Source organism: Brassica napus, chromosome C6, assembly GCF_020379485.1.
Source record: "Brassica napus cultivar Da-Ae chromosome C6, Da-Ae, whole genome shotgun sequence".
Lineage (NCBI taxonomy): Eukaryota > Viridiplantae > Streptophyta > Magnoliopsida > Brassicales > Brassicaceae > Brassica > Brassica napus.
In genome coordinates this window covers 46,032,150-46,044,660 of record NC_063449.1, presented here as the reverse complement: position 1 = coordinate 46,044,660, position 12,511 = coordinate 46,032,150, and the positions used below count along the sequence as shown (strand labels likewise).

General features: G+C 29.0%; 2 long non-coding RNA genes across 2 annotated transcripts; both read right to left on the bottom strand.

Annotated features, from left to right (window-relative positions):
- Positions 1-3,818: 3,818 nt before the first annotated feature.
- LOC125589154 lies at positions 3,819-5,253 on the bottom strand. The gene is made up of 2 exons (XR_007325331.1): positions 4,124-5,253; positions 3,819-3,952 (listed from the first exon to the last, which is right to left on the bottom strand). It is a non-coding gene; the product is annotated as an uncharacterized LOC125589154 (long non-coding RNA).
- Positions 5,254-9,403: 4,150 nt separating this feature from the next.
- Positions 9,404-10,208, bottom strand: LOC125589153. Its single transcript, XR_007325330.1, has 2 exons — positions 10,072-10,208; positions 9,404-9,853 (listed from the first exon to the last, which is right to left on the bottom strand). It is a non-coding gene; the product is annotated as an uncharacterized LOC125589153 (long non-coding RNA).
- Positions 10,209-12,511: the final 2,303 nt, after the last annotated feature.

Here is a 12,511-nt window from a genome sequence, read left to right as displayed (position 1 = left end):
AAATTTTGGTTAATTTCTTATTTGCATTTAGGTGGTTGTTGTCTTAGATATGTGAATATATTTTATGAATATTATGTATAACTTAAGATATATTGTGATTAGAATGAAATAAAAAAATAAACTAAAGTTTATGATTCCAAATTACATAAATTAATATAAAGAAATGATAATATTCTGAAATCTCATGCATATATATATAAATTTTTCAAAATAACTAAATTGTAAAGTTGGTTAATATTCTATTTTCATTTTTTAATATGCTTTTAGTTGTCTTATGATTTATATTTATAAAATAAATTACTATTCTTATAAAATTATATATTCTTATTGTAGTTAAATCTATGATTTTAGATATAAGTTGGATTAATCGAATCACTCATGTTGTGAGTATATTGAGTTACATATATTCTTTCAAATTCAAAATGAAGTATAATTATTTTTTATTATAATTAAGTCAAATGTGCATGTATTTCCATAATATTTATCAAATTATATGTTGATGTTTGTAAAATATATATTAGAAAATAAAGCGATGATCAATAGGAAGAAGTTACATGCATAAGTAGCTGATACATTTTTGAAAGCTCATGAGCACATATCAATATATACAATAATTAAAATATTTTATAAATTCTAAATAACTTTATGCCTTTGATTTATTGAATGGAGACTAAACTTTATTTTAAATAAACTTAAAAATGAGAATTCAGATTTGCTTTGGTATTTTGATTATGGTTCTCTTAAGTTACAAACATAAAAACATAAAATTTAAAAGAAAATTTAAAATTAAGAAAAAAATAACTTTAATAATGATAAAATATAATATATCTACCTCATTAAACTATTTTGTAACTATTAGATCAAACGATGTTTATTTTGAAAATTATTTTTAGGTTTTTTTGAATATCTCTTAAAAATAAGAAGTAAAAAATTGTGATTGTATTTAAAAATAATATTATATAAGTAAAATATTATTTATCGATATGTTTTTGCTATAATTGAAAGATATTATAGTCAACTAAATATATAAAAAATAAATAAAACATTTGAATATTACTAATTGTAAACTATTTTTAGACAATTAAACATATATCAGTTTGTGTTACTTAATTATTTTATGTAATCATCTAAGAAAATATATAGATATATAAAAATATTTTTCTTATTTTAATTTTTTTGTATTGTTTAAAATTATGTTTTAAAAGAAATAATATTTCTTTTTCTAATATCAAGATTATATGTGTAAATTGTTTTTAATGAAATTACATTATATAGAAATTTATAATTTTCATCTAAGAAAATATAGATATACAGAAAGTATTTTATTACTTCAAAATTATATTTTATGTTATTTAGAAATAGTTTTTAAATGTAATATTACTATTTTGTGAACTTTCTTTTTTTTATGAAATTATATTATATATACATATATTTTCGTTTTTCAATTCTTTTTTTTTTAACTTTATAAAAAAATTCCTTTTTTCTTATATGTGTAATTTTTTTGGAAATTTTTTAAAAGGAAACTAAATAAAATAAATAAACAATAGTATTTTAAATGTAAATTAATTCATTAAGGGTATCAGTGTAATCAACCATTGTGAGAGTTAACGTGAGAGCGACACATAGGAAACTGACTTCTCAAATAATATTATAGAGACTAGAGACATTCCCGGGCTACGCCCGGGTTATTTTCCTATATTTTAATTGAATTTCGATTACTTCATAATTTATATCTGAATGTAAATATATATTTTATAGAATGAATACAATATATACTATAACAAACTCATATTATTAATTGTTTACTGATGTCTGAAACCCTTAATAATATAACATGCATATATATATAATATATATATATATATATATATATGTGTGTTAGATTTATATGAGTCGTCGAACTTCTAAGAGTATCTTTAATGTAAATATTTTTTTTCCTTTTAAAATATAGTAGAAATGAGTATAGAGTAAAAAATATTATAATCCTACTCTATTTTTTACTCCATAATAAAATAATGAACAAACAAAAGTAGATTACTTTTTCTATGGAGTTAACTTTATTTTTGAGTAACAAATAAAATAAGGTTAGAAAGTGTTTTAATCCATAATTAGTTTTACTTAATTTTGCAGGAAAAAAATGGAGTGAAGTTAAAAATGCTCTAATGCCAGATCAAAATAATCTATTAGCAATTTTCTTTACATCCATCCATATAGGAATGTTAAAATGGAAAAATCAATACATCTGAATGCACTCCATTTAAGACTCAACCCATTCAAAATTCATACCGTTAGATTCATTTTTAAATTGATATGTCAGAGACTTTTTCGTTTACGGATGAAATTTATTTTGATTGTATAAAAATATTATTAAAAATTAATTCAACTAATAAAAAATATAATATTTTGAATAAAGAGAACAACTTTATTATGAAACAAAACAAAAATCTTAAAACACCAATTAATTGAAACAGAATGAGTATAATATTACTCTAGACTATAGTTCATTTTAGAGCTTATAAATATATGTTTAGGAAAAGGGCTAATTAAAAAACATTTTAGAACAGAAAATGGCATTTTCTATTTATGTATAGTAATTGATCACAGACTGAAAATCATGTTTACCCATGACTCCTGTTCTAGAGAAAACGTCATTCCGTTCACGCTTTCAAATTGCTTTTCCGCCCAATTATTGTATAGTCAAAATATTAAGCCGCAAATACAAAGAATGAGTTGGTATATTCAACAATGAGAGATTCAGGATCGCTGCCCAAAATCACACGCTTAAATTGTGCTGTACAAAAATATGATTGATTTATTTACTTTGAAAAGTAATTGACAAATATAAAATTATGAAAGTGAAGTTGATTCATTTGGAACAGACATTTTAAAGGCCGTGAACTCATGCAATCTCAAAACTGTTGTTCTCAACCATCAAAATTAACTGATAGTAGTGCAGACCTTTGATGATAGTCCGTAGAATATGTTTTGGCCAATAAGGATAGAGTTTCTCTCTCTCTCTCTCATGTGCAAACTCCTCTGTTTTGGTTTATATATCAATAGTTGAACAAAAAAAGGTGTACGTAACTATATATACATTCATCTTAACAGATTCCAATAGACCATATTAATCTCCTGATAAGTGCGAACACAGTAAACATCAGTTCGTATGTTATGCGATTTTATGTGAAAATGTTAGATTGATTGTATTGACAGAGGCAAATGCGGTTAACTTACTTGAGCCCAGGAGAAAGGCTAATGAAACATGAAAATTGAATAAGTATACAGAGACAACTGTAGTGAGAAGCAGTGCCACTGAAGTCTAATAAACCTACATACAAATTTACAGAGGTTAAACCCCATATACAAAAGTGACTACTACTTAAGGGAATATGCTGGCGAATGAACATGCATTTACCAGTTAATTACCTTTACAGTATTCTCTGCATATTTCATCACCACTGACACGACCTAGCCACTGAGAAACAAACATGGGAGTAATGTTTTAATGTGTTAGGTACACATAAACTGAGATTAAGAGTTAAGAGAAGAATTTGGCCTTAAAATTAGCTTTTACCTGAAAGTGTGGTTAAGAATCATCAGAACTGTGATCAATGAGTAGCCATGGAAGGATATCCTGAAAATGATAAACCGACCCCTTTAATACCTGAGAAGATGCGACATAGGGGGATAATAATGCAGCAACCCAATAATAATGAGCTCTCTGATACCAACACTATAAATAAGTGGCAGTTTCTTGAATTATTTTACATGAAGCTTGAGGGAATTGGTTACTGAATACATACAGAAATAAGAAGATGAGTTTTGTCTTAACTTATTTGCGATGGCATCGAAATCTGGATCACTATAGCAACAACACTAAAAGCCATCCCAAAGACATACAACAATAAGTTCTGTACTTTTATATTCTTTATAGGCCTCTTATTATAATAGCCTGCAAAAATGAAAAGCATACCACTTATAATCTCTATGAATCAAAGTTATATGATGGACTGATCATATTCTACTGATATGAATAACATAAATCGGTACTTTCACAACAAAAGTAAAAAAAAAAACAGGGCTATATTTGAGTATTTTAAGGAAGAAGACGTAATAATCTTACTTCTGTATACACTCCAGGGAAATCACTTGAAAGAGCCATAATCTACAAACGACGATAAACAATCACATGCATTAGTGTAGATGTAGAAGAAGCTTCACAACTCTTAGTAGGTATTAGGATGCTAAGATCTATACGAAGCTAATGTCTGAAGTACACGATTAGAATAGCAAACGTAATATTTAATATGAGACTATGTAGTGGAAAAATCAGCAGAGACTAACCATCGAATATTTGAAAAGAGTTACTCAATCCCATGTTGATAGCAGTCACTATAAGAATAGAGGAAAAATGTTAGGGGAAAACTTTGACTTCAACTAAGCAGTGGTGCACTGAGAACACAGTAGGATGTCCAGTGAGCTTCGCTCAACCTGTTATAGAAGTAAGTAAGCAAACTGAATAAAAGAGCCTCTTCACAATTGACATCCATAAATTTGTGTTTAGGACAACTATTCATTGGAAGCTATGAAATCCATTTGGCTGACAAATCAATTACCTTAAGGATCTGAAATTCCAAAAACTACGCTTTTATAGTTGTTTCTTCTTTGAAAATGTTTCAGGAGAAGAAATGAAAGAAGAATTTCATTATCCCGTTATTTCCATGGCATCTCCGTTGTCACCATAGAGCTCTGGCTCCAAATATTTGAAGGTCTCATCTTGTGATCTAGTAGACGACCATTCCGGCACTGATCTACAGTAATACAAAGCCAGAGTTTCCGGTGGAGAGGGGAGACTTTCCGTTGGGTTTCATTGCCATAGCTCCAGCTTCTTCAATGGAGGTTAGTGTTTCTGGGTGGATTAAAGTATAGCCGGAGGTTTTATACAGATGGAGAAACAAAGTAAAGCGAAACGAACTCATAAAGTCGATAGTAATGAATATAATTAATTGTTAAGAGATGGGTCGATAACGGAAATTTCATGAAGCTGACACGGAGAAGACGAAGTATGTTCGAGTTCTATAGTGTGTCAATTTGGGCTACTACAAATAGATTCAGCCCATACGAACCCACTAGTTTTCATTTTGACAGAAGAAACAATGACATGTCAAAAAGAAAACTTCTGATTGGTGGATTATTTTAATTGACGTGGCATGCTTCTCCTTGCACCATATTTGGCTTTTAGTATTGTGATTATTATCTACTAAATACTCCAAAATTTAAACCATACATTATAATCCCCTTAAACTTATAATTTTACTCTAGATTTCTTATAGAATGTTTTTCTTACTATTCAGCTTAAATTTTATTCCTAGACTTTTTTTATATTTTCCAATTATCTTTTTATAAATAAACCTTTTAGTATAAATACTAATTATGTAGCTGATTCAGTGTAAGTTACATTTCAACACCAATAATTTATTTTATAATATTTATTAACATGTTTTGTCAGATGAACGGGTCCTAGATAAAAGCTAATAAAATATTGGTTTAAGATCTTATGAAGTTTAGTAAATTTAAAGATCTATTTAACAGAACAAAGTTATTAGTTCTGTTCAGTTTTTAAGATTATGGACTCGGAAAATTATTTGTTTCTACGCTTGGAATTACTTGTCACACCATAGTTCTAATGCATTATCATTTGTATGGAACCAAGAAAGGTGGAAACATTAGTTATTATAGAAAAGAGTGTACGACAGTCACATCGAGAAAGACGGTATAGATATTGAAAGAGACCAAGAAGACATTAGTTTAAATAGAAAAAGATGGTATCATAAGTCTTATGAGATAGCTTTTTGCAGAGAGATCGAACATCGTAACGCTTAATAGCATTACTCTTTTAATGATATTTACCCTTTAGCAAAAAAAAAAAAAAAATAGCATTACTCGCTTTTTGCAACTCTCCTCAGCTATAAGTCTCGAACCCGTTCTTGTGTAAATTCTTTGCCGCACAATGTACATTTCCCCTTGCCCTAAAAACGTCCTTGGACGTAACGCTACCACTTCAGCATTTGGGTCGTGGCAAAGGTGGGGCAACGGAACAGCAACGGAGTAGGGTTGTTGGGTCGACGTCACCGCCAGATCTTCACGGTTAGGGTTGTTTGATCCGGTGGAGGATGATGAAACTGAGCTGTCGCGGGGTGAAGACATCTTCGCGATCAGGGTCTGTTTTTTGCTTAAACAACAAAGATCCATTATTAAAATACTTTAAAAAACGAAAGAGAAAATAAAATTGAAATATGATATAGAAGAAAACCGAAGCAAATAATAAGAAGAACACGAAGTAAACCATAGAGACTAAGGACGTGAAAAGAAAAAAAAATATATATATTTATAATCACAAGACATTAACTAAACAAAGAGACCAAATATTGGCAAATATATGCATATGCAAATACACATACTTCAAAGAAAATAATTGTATGGCTTTGTTATTCTCTATTGCTTTGTTACTCTGCTCTTTTAATGATTGGAACTGAGTCTTGTAGATTCTCAATATATATAGCTGCAGTTTTTTTACTTTCCCTAATTTTCTTTTAAAATAATATTCTTAGACGTTTCTATAATTGTTTCTCCCATGGTTGTTGCTAGCTAGTTAGTTGTAGCTTCCTAATGGTCACATTTGACGGTCAGCTACTAATCAAAAAACTAAATCAAAGAGAAATTTAAATACCCAATTAGAATTAAAAAGAGGATAAATGTAAATGGGCTAACTTCGGACAACATGTCAACAAAGTCCCATTAACTGCTTTTTCGCGTGTTTGATAACCTGAAGTGAGTTTCATTAGTTTTCTGATCTCTGTGACATGTTCGCATCTCTTTCTGAAGATTGCTAGAACAAGAGACTGAGATCGATACAAACAGTACTGAAAACGATTTGTCTCTAATCGAAGATAAAAGCTGAAAACTTGTGCTTACAGGTTTTATTACGACTATTATCGGCCATGCATATTTGGGAGAATTATATTAAAGTATCTTACACCTTATTATTATATCTAGCTACCAAATACTCCAAATTTTAAACCATAGTACATTATAATCCCTAACACTTATTACTTTACTCAATTTTATTCTAGACTTCTTTTTTATTTTCCAATTATCTTTTTATAAATAAACTTTTTAGTTTAAATACAATTTAGCTGATTAAGTGTCTGATTTGTTGTATAAAATAAGTTACATTTCAACACAAATTATATTTTGTAATATTTCTTAACATTTTTTCAGATGAACCGGTCCTATATAAAAGCTAATAAAATATTGTTTTAAGATATTTTTTGAACATTAGGGTCTTATGAATATTGGTTTAAGATCTTATGAAGTTTAGTAAATTTAAAGATCATTTTAACAGATCAAAGTTATTACTTTTGTTCATTTTTGTAGATTATAGACTCGGAAAATTATTGGTTTCTACGCTTGGAATTACTAGTCACACCATAGTTTTAAGTAATTCTCATTTGATATTGATCAGTAATTATGAAAAGAAAACAACTATTATTGAATGGTAGGGGAACCAAGACGGTACATAGTTTATATAGAAAAGATGGTATAACAAGTCTTAGTGATAGCTTTTTGCAGATAGATTGAATATCACAACGCTTATAGTATTACTCGCATTTCCACCTCTCATCAGTTTCGACGACGAGGTACTGTAAATGGAAGGTTGTGTCCTCTCATGTGAAGATCTCGAGTCTGTTCTCTTTTAAACTTTTTGCCGCACACTTCACATATGTACTCATCCACCAACGGATCAGCAACGGAGTTGGGTTGTTGGGTCGACGTCATCGCCGTCTCTTGACAAATATAAACATATGCATATAGAAATACCTCAAAGAAAAAAATTGTATGGCTTTGTTTTTTCTTTCTTGCTTTGTTGCCCTGCTCTTTTAATAACTGGAGTTGGAACTGAAACTTGTAGTTCTCAGTATAATAGATAGCTGCAGTTTTTTTAGTTTCCCTAATTTTCTTAAAGAAAAAAAAAATGTTATACGTTTCTTCTAGGCATTGACTCATTGGTCAGCTATTAATCAAAACAAAACCGGAAAGAAATTTAAATTATGACATTTATGTTTATTTTATTCCATCGATAAAAACAAAATTCTTTTATGGTTGTTGCTATGGTAATTAGTTGTTGTACCTTTTCGCCCTTCCTCATAGAGTCATAGTCATTGAATCAGTGGTCAACTATTAAAAGATGGGATTGTAGTGGATAAGAAGAATCCAGCGATCAAAGTAAGGCCGTTTCTATATATTTTGTGTGTGTTGGGGGGGTTTTACACAATCATTTGCAGTGCCAGATTTAACTTCAATCTATAATTAAATTTGTTTGTTATTTTAACTAAGATTTATATTCTGTTGAAATTAATTGGTTTGAGTCAATTAGGAAATGAAACATCACTTATGCATAGAAAATTGAATACATTCAACTTTGTGAAACAAAATAAAATCTTAAAACATACATATTCAAGAAACTGATGGAGCATAATTAACAAATTATCATGCACTAGTGTATGTAAACGTACATTTATTAGATAACTAGAATATCACGTGTATAATATTGATTTCTGAGATGGAATTTCATATTAATCTCGGTCATATTGGAATTTTACAGATTCAATTTACTAAGAGCGATATCAGAGCAAGAAGAGTTAAATGCTGTTGTTTAAGGAGCAGCTGAAGAGAGAGCGTAGCATGGATCTGCCGTTCTTCAATGGGATGATCATTATTATTTTCTTATCGTTACATTAAGATAACAAAAGAGTATGATTTGTCCATTGAAAATATCAAATTGAAGATATTAGCTTATTCATTAACAGTATATTAATCTGATTTGGTATGAGTAGGATATGTCTAAATAAAAAAGCCCACTGTTAGTTAAGTTATACATCATGTAAAACAAGTTAAACAACATATTTATATTGTCTCCATGATATTTGGTTCTCCGACCAATCACTTGGTCTCTTTTTTTTTTGTTCAGCTCACTTGGTCTCTTAATCTAACTTAAACGTCGAATAAGCGTTGAAACGTCACTCACATACCAATATGACCGAGATTACTTGCTACAAATAGTATTGAATCTATTGATAATGGGGATGGTGGTTGTTCTTGTTCTCGAAAAGGAACCGAGGTTACTTGTCACATCATCTAAATGTTTCTAGCCTTCAATATTCCACCATAAATGTTTCTCGTCCTCTTCTTCTACGTGAACTCAAAAAAATTATATTTTTTTCTGGGCTTGAAATTACTTGTCACACTATAGTTTTAATGTACTCTCATTTGATATAATTAATAATACAAACAACATCACTGAAAACGGAATTTATCAAAAGGAAACAAACATTATTGAAAGAAACCAAGAAAGACGATACATAGTTTAAATAGAAAAGATGGTATAACAAGTCTTAGAGATATATCTTTATTTTGCAGACAGATTTACGCTTATAGCATTACTCGCATTTCCACTTCTCCTCACTTTTGTCTCCTTTATGGATTGTGGGGTTCTCACCTGTTAAAACTCTCGAATCTGTTCTTGTGTAAATTCTTTGCCGCACAATTCACATTTTCCCGTAGCTAAGAACGTCCTTGGACGTAACGCTACCACTTCAGCATTTGGGTGGCGGCAACGGTGGTCCAACGGAGCAGCAACGGAGTTGGGTTGTTGGGTCGACGTCACCGCAGGCTCTTTACGGCTACGGTTGTTTGCTCCAGTGGCGGCGCCGGCAGGGAGGGAAGACGGAGTGGAGGATGATGAAGTTGAGTTGTTGTGCGATGAAGACATCTTTTCAGGGTCTGCTTTTTGCTTAATCAACAAAGATCTATTAATAAAATACTTTAAAAAAGAAATACAATATATAAATGAAATATGATTTAGAAGAAAACCGAAGCAAATAATAAGAAGAACATGAAGTAACCATAGAGACTGACAGGAAAAGAAGAAAACATATATAAATACAAGAAATTAACAAGAACAAAGAGACCAAATAATTTACAAATATAAACATATGCACACCGAAATACCTCAAAGAAATTTTTGTTGTATGGCTTTGTTTTTCTTTCTTGCTTTGTTGCTCTGCTCTTTTAGTAAATGGAACTGAGACTTGTAGATTCTCAATATATATAGCTGCAGTTTTTTCAGTTCCCCTAATTTCTTTAAAAAAAATTATTCTTAGATGTTTCTATAATTGTTTCTTCCATGGTTGTTGCTAGCGAGTTGTTGTAGCTTCTTGCCATTCCTCATCGTCATATTGACTCATTGGTCAGCTACTAATCAACACTAAACCAGAGAGAAATTTAAATACCTAACCAGAATTTAAAAGAGGATATATGTAAACGGGCTAACTTCGGTCAACATGTCAACAACAAAGTCCCATTAACTGCTTTTTCGTGTGTTTGATAAACCTGAAATGAGTTTCATTAGTTCTCTGATCTCTTTGACATGTTCAGATTGTTAGAACCAGAGAGTGAGATCAATACATAAGTTATTAAACATTACTGAAAACAAGTTGTGTGTAATCGAAGATGAAAGTTGAAAACTTGTGCTTACAGGTTTTATTACGACTTTTATCGGTCATGCATTTTGGGAGAATTATTAAAGTAGTTGACATCTTATTATTATATCTACCAAATACTGCAAAATTTAAACCATTATAATCCCTAAAACTTATAATTTTTCTCTGAATTTCAAACAGAATGTTCACTTTTTTTACTCTTCAGCTTAAATTTAATTTTAGACTACTTATTTTATTTTCCAGTTATCTTTTTACAAAATAAACCTTTTAATACAAATACTAATTATGTAGCTGATTTAGTGTCTAGTTTGTTGTATACAATAATTTACATTTCAATGCTAGTAATATTTTTCTAATCTTTAGTAAGATGTTTTGTCATATAAGCCGGTCATGAATAGAAGTTAATACATCATTGTTACTAGTTATATATGTTCATTTTTAGATTAGACTGAAGAAAATTATTTTTTCAGTGCTTGAAAGTAATTTTGACACTATAGTTTTGATGTATTCTCATTTCATATGCTCAGTAACATGAACACCATCATTGAAAACGGAAATTATCTAAAGGAAACAAATATCATTGAAAGAAACTACGAAGGTACATTAGTTTATATAGACAAACTGGTAGGACAGTCACATCGGCAAAGGCGGTACAAATATTTGAAAGAAACTAAGAAAGACGGTACATAGTTTAGCCCTTCATGGTCATCGACTCATTGTCAGCTATTAATCAAAACTTAACCGTGTGAAAGTTCAAATTTTATGACATTTATGTTTATTTTATCTCATCAATAAAAGGAAGTTTCTACCATGGTTGTTGCTGTGGCAATTAGTTGTTGAACCTTTTAGGTCTTCCTCATAGTCATTGAATCATTGGTCAACTATTAATCAAAAGATGGGATTGTACTTGATACGAGCATTTGCCGATACCAAATAAGAAGAATTCAGCGATCAGTAAGGCCGATCTTCTCCAGAGTAACGGTAAGTTAAATTATTCTCCTTTCATTTCGTTTCTATATATCATTTATATATTAATTGAGAAACATTACAACTTTTTTATAGACACGTGTCATCAATATGATGATTTTTAGAATCATTAGAATAATATGTTGATTCATCTAATTATATAATAAACTTTTTATTAAACTAACCATAATTCATAATTCATGTTCTGTATTATTTTCTTAAATAAAAGTTACGGAATTGTCTAATATGGCTAAAGTATATACGTCAATTAATGATTTTGAATAATAAATATTTGATAAAAATTAGTGTATCTTCTATCATATTTGTTTAATTTTAAACTATCAAAATAAATTAACACAGTCACACTAACCATATAATAAAATTTCAAATTTTTTTTGTATATGTTATATTTGAATTTAAAAAACAGCTATAAATTACTAAAACTGTTAAAATCTCACGTTCAAATTTTGTGATTCATGGTTTAATTTTTTTGTTATGACAAAATACAAATGATTACAAAATCATATAAGTAAAAAACCTTATTTAATTAATTATTTTAATTTTGAAATTTACTTTGAACAATTTTTTGAAATTGCTTTCAGGTCCAATTTATTATTATTTTAAATTTTCAAAACCATATATATAAAATGCATAAATATTTTAATTTTGAAATTTACTTTAAAATTTTTTTTTTGATAAAAGCTTTGAACAAACATTGACAACTTAATTTTTAAAAAATTATAAATTACTAAAACTATTAATCCCACAATAATTTTTTGTTATCAATAATTTAAAGTTTTTGCTATAAAAAGATACAAATGATCAAAAAAAACATATGAGTAGAAAACATCATTTAATAGACACTAATATTAAAAATATACTATGTATGTTAATATATTTTAAATTTAATTATATATCCTATCAAATAGAAAAAAATATTGTTTGGATTAATAAAATTGATTTATATGTTCGCACCAATTTAA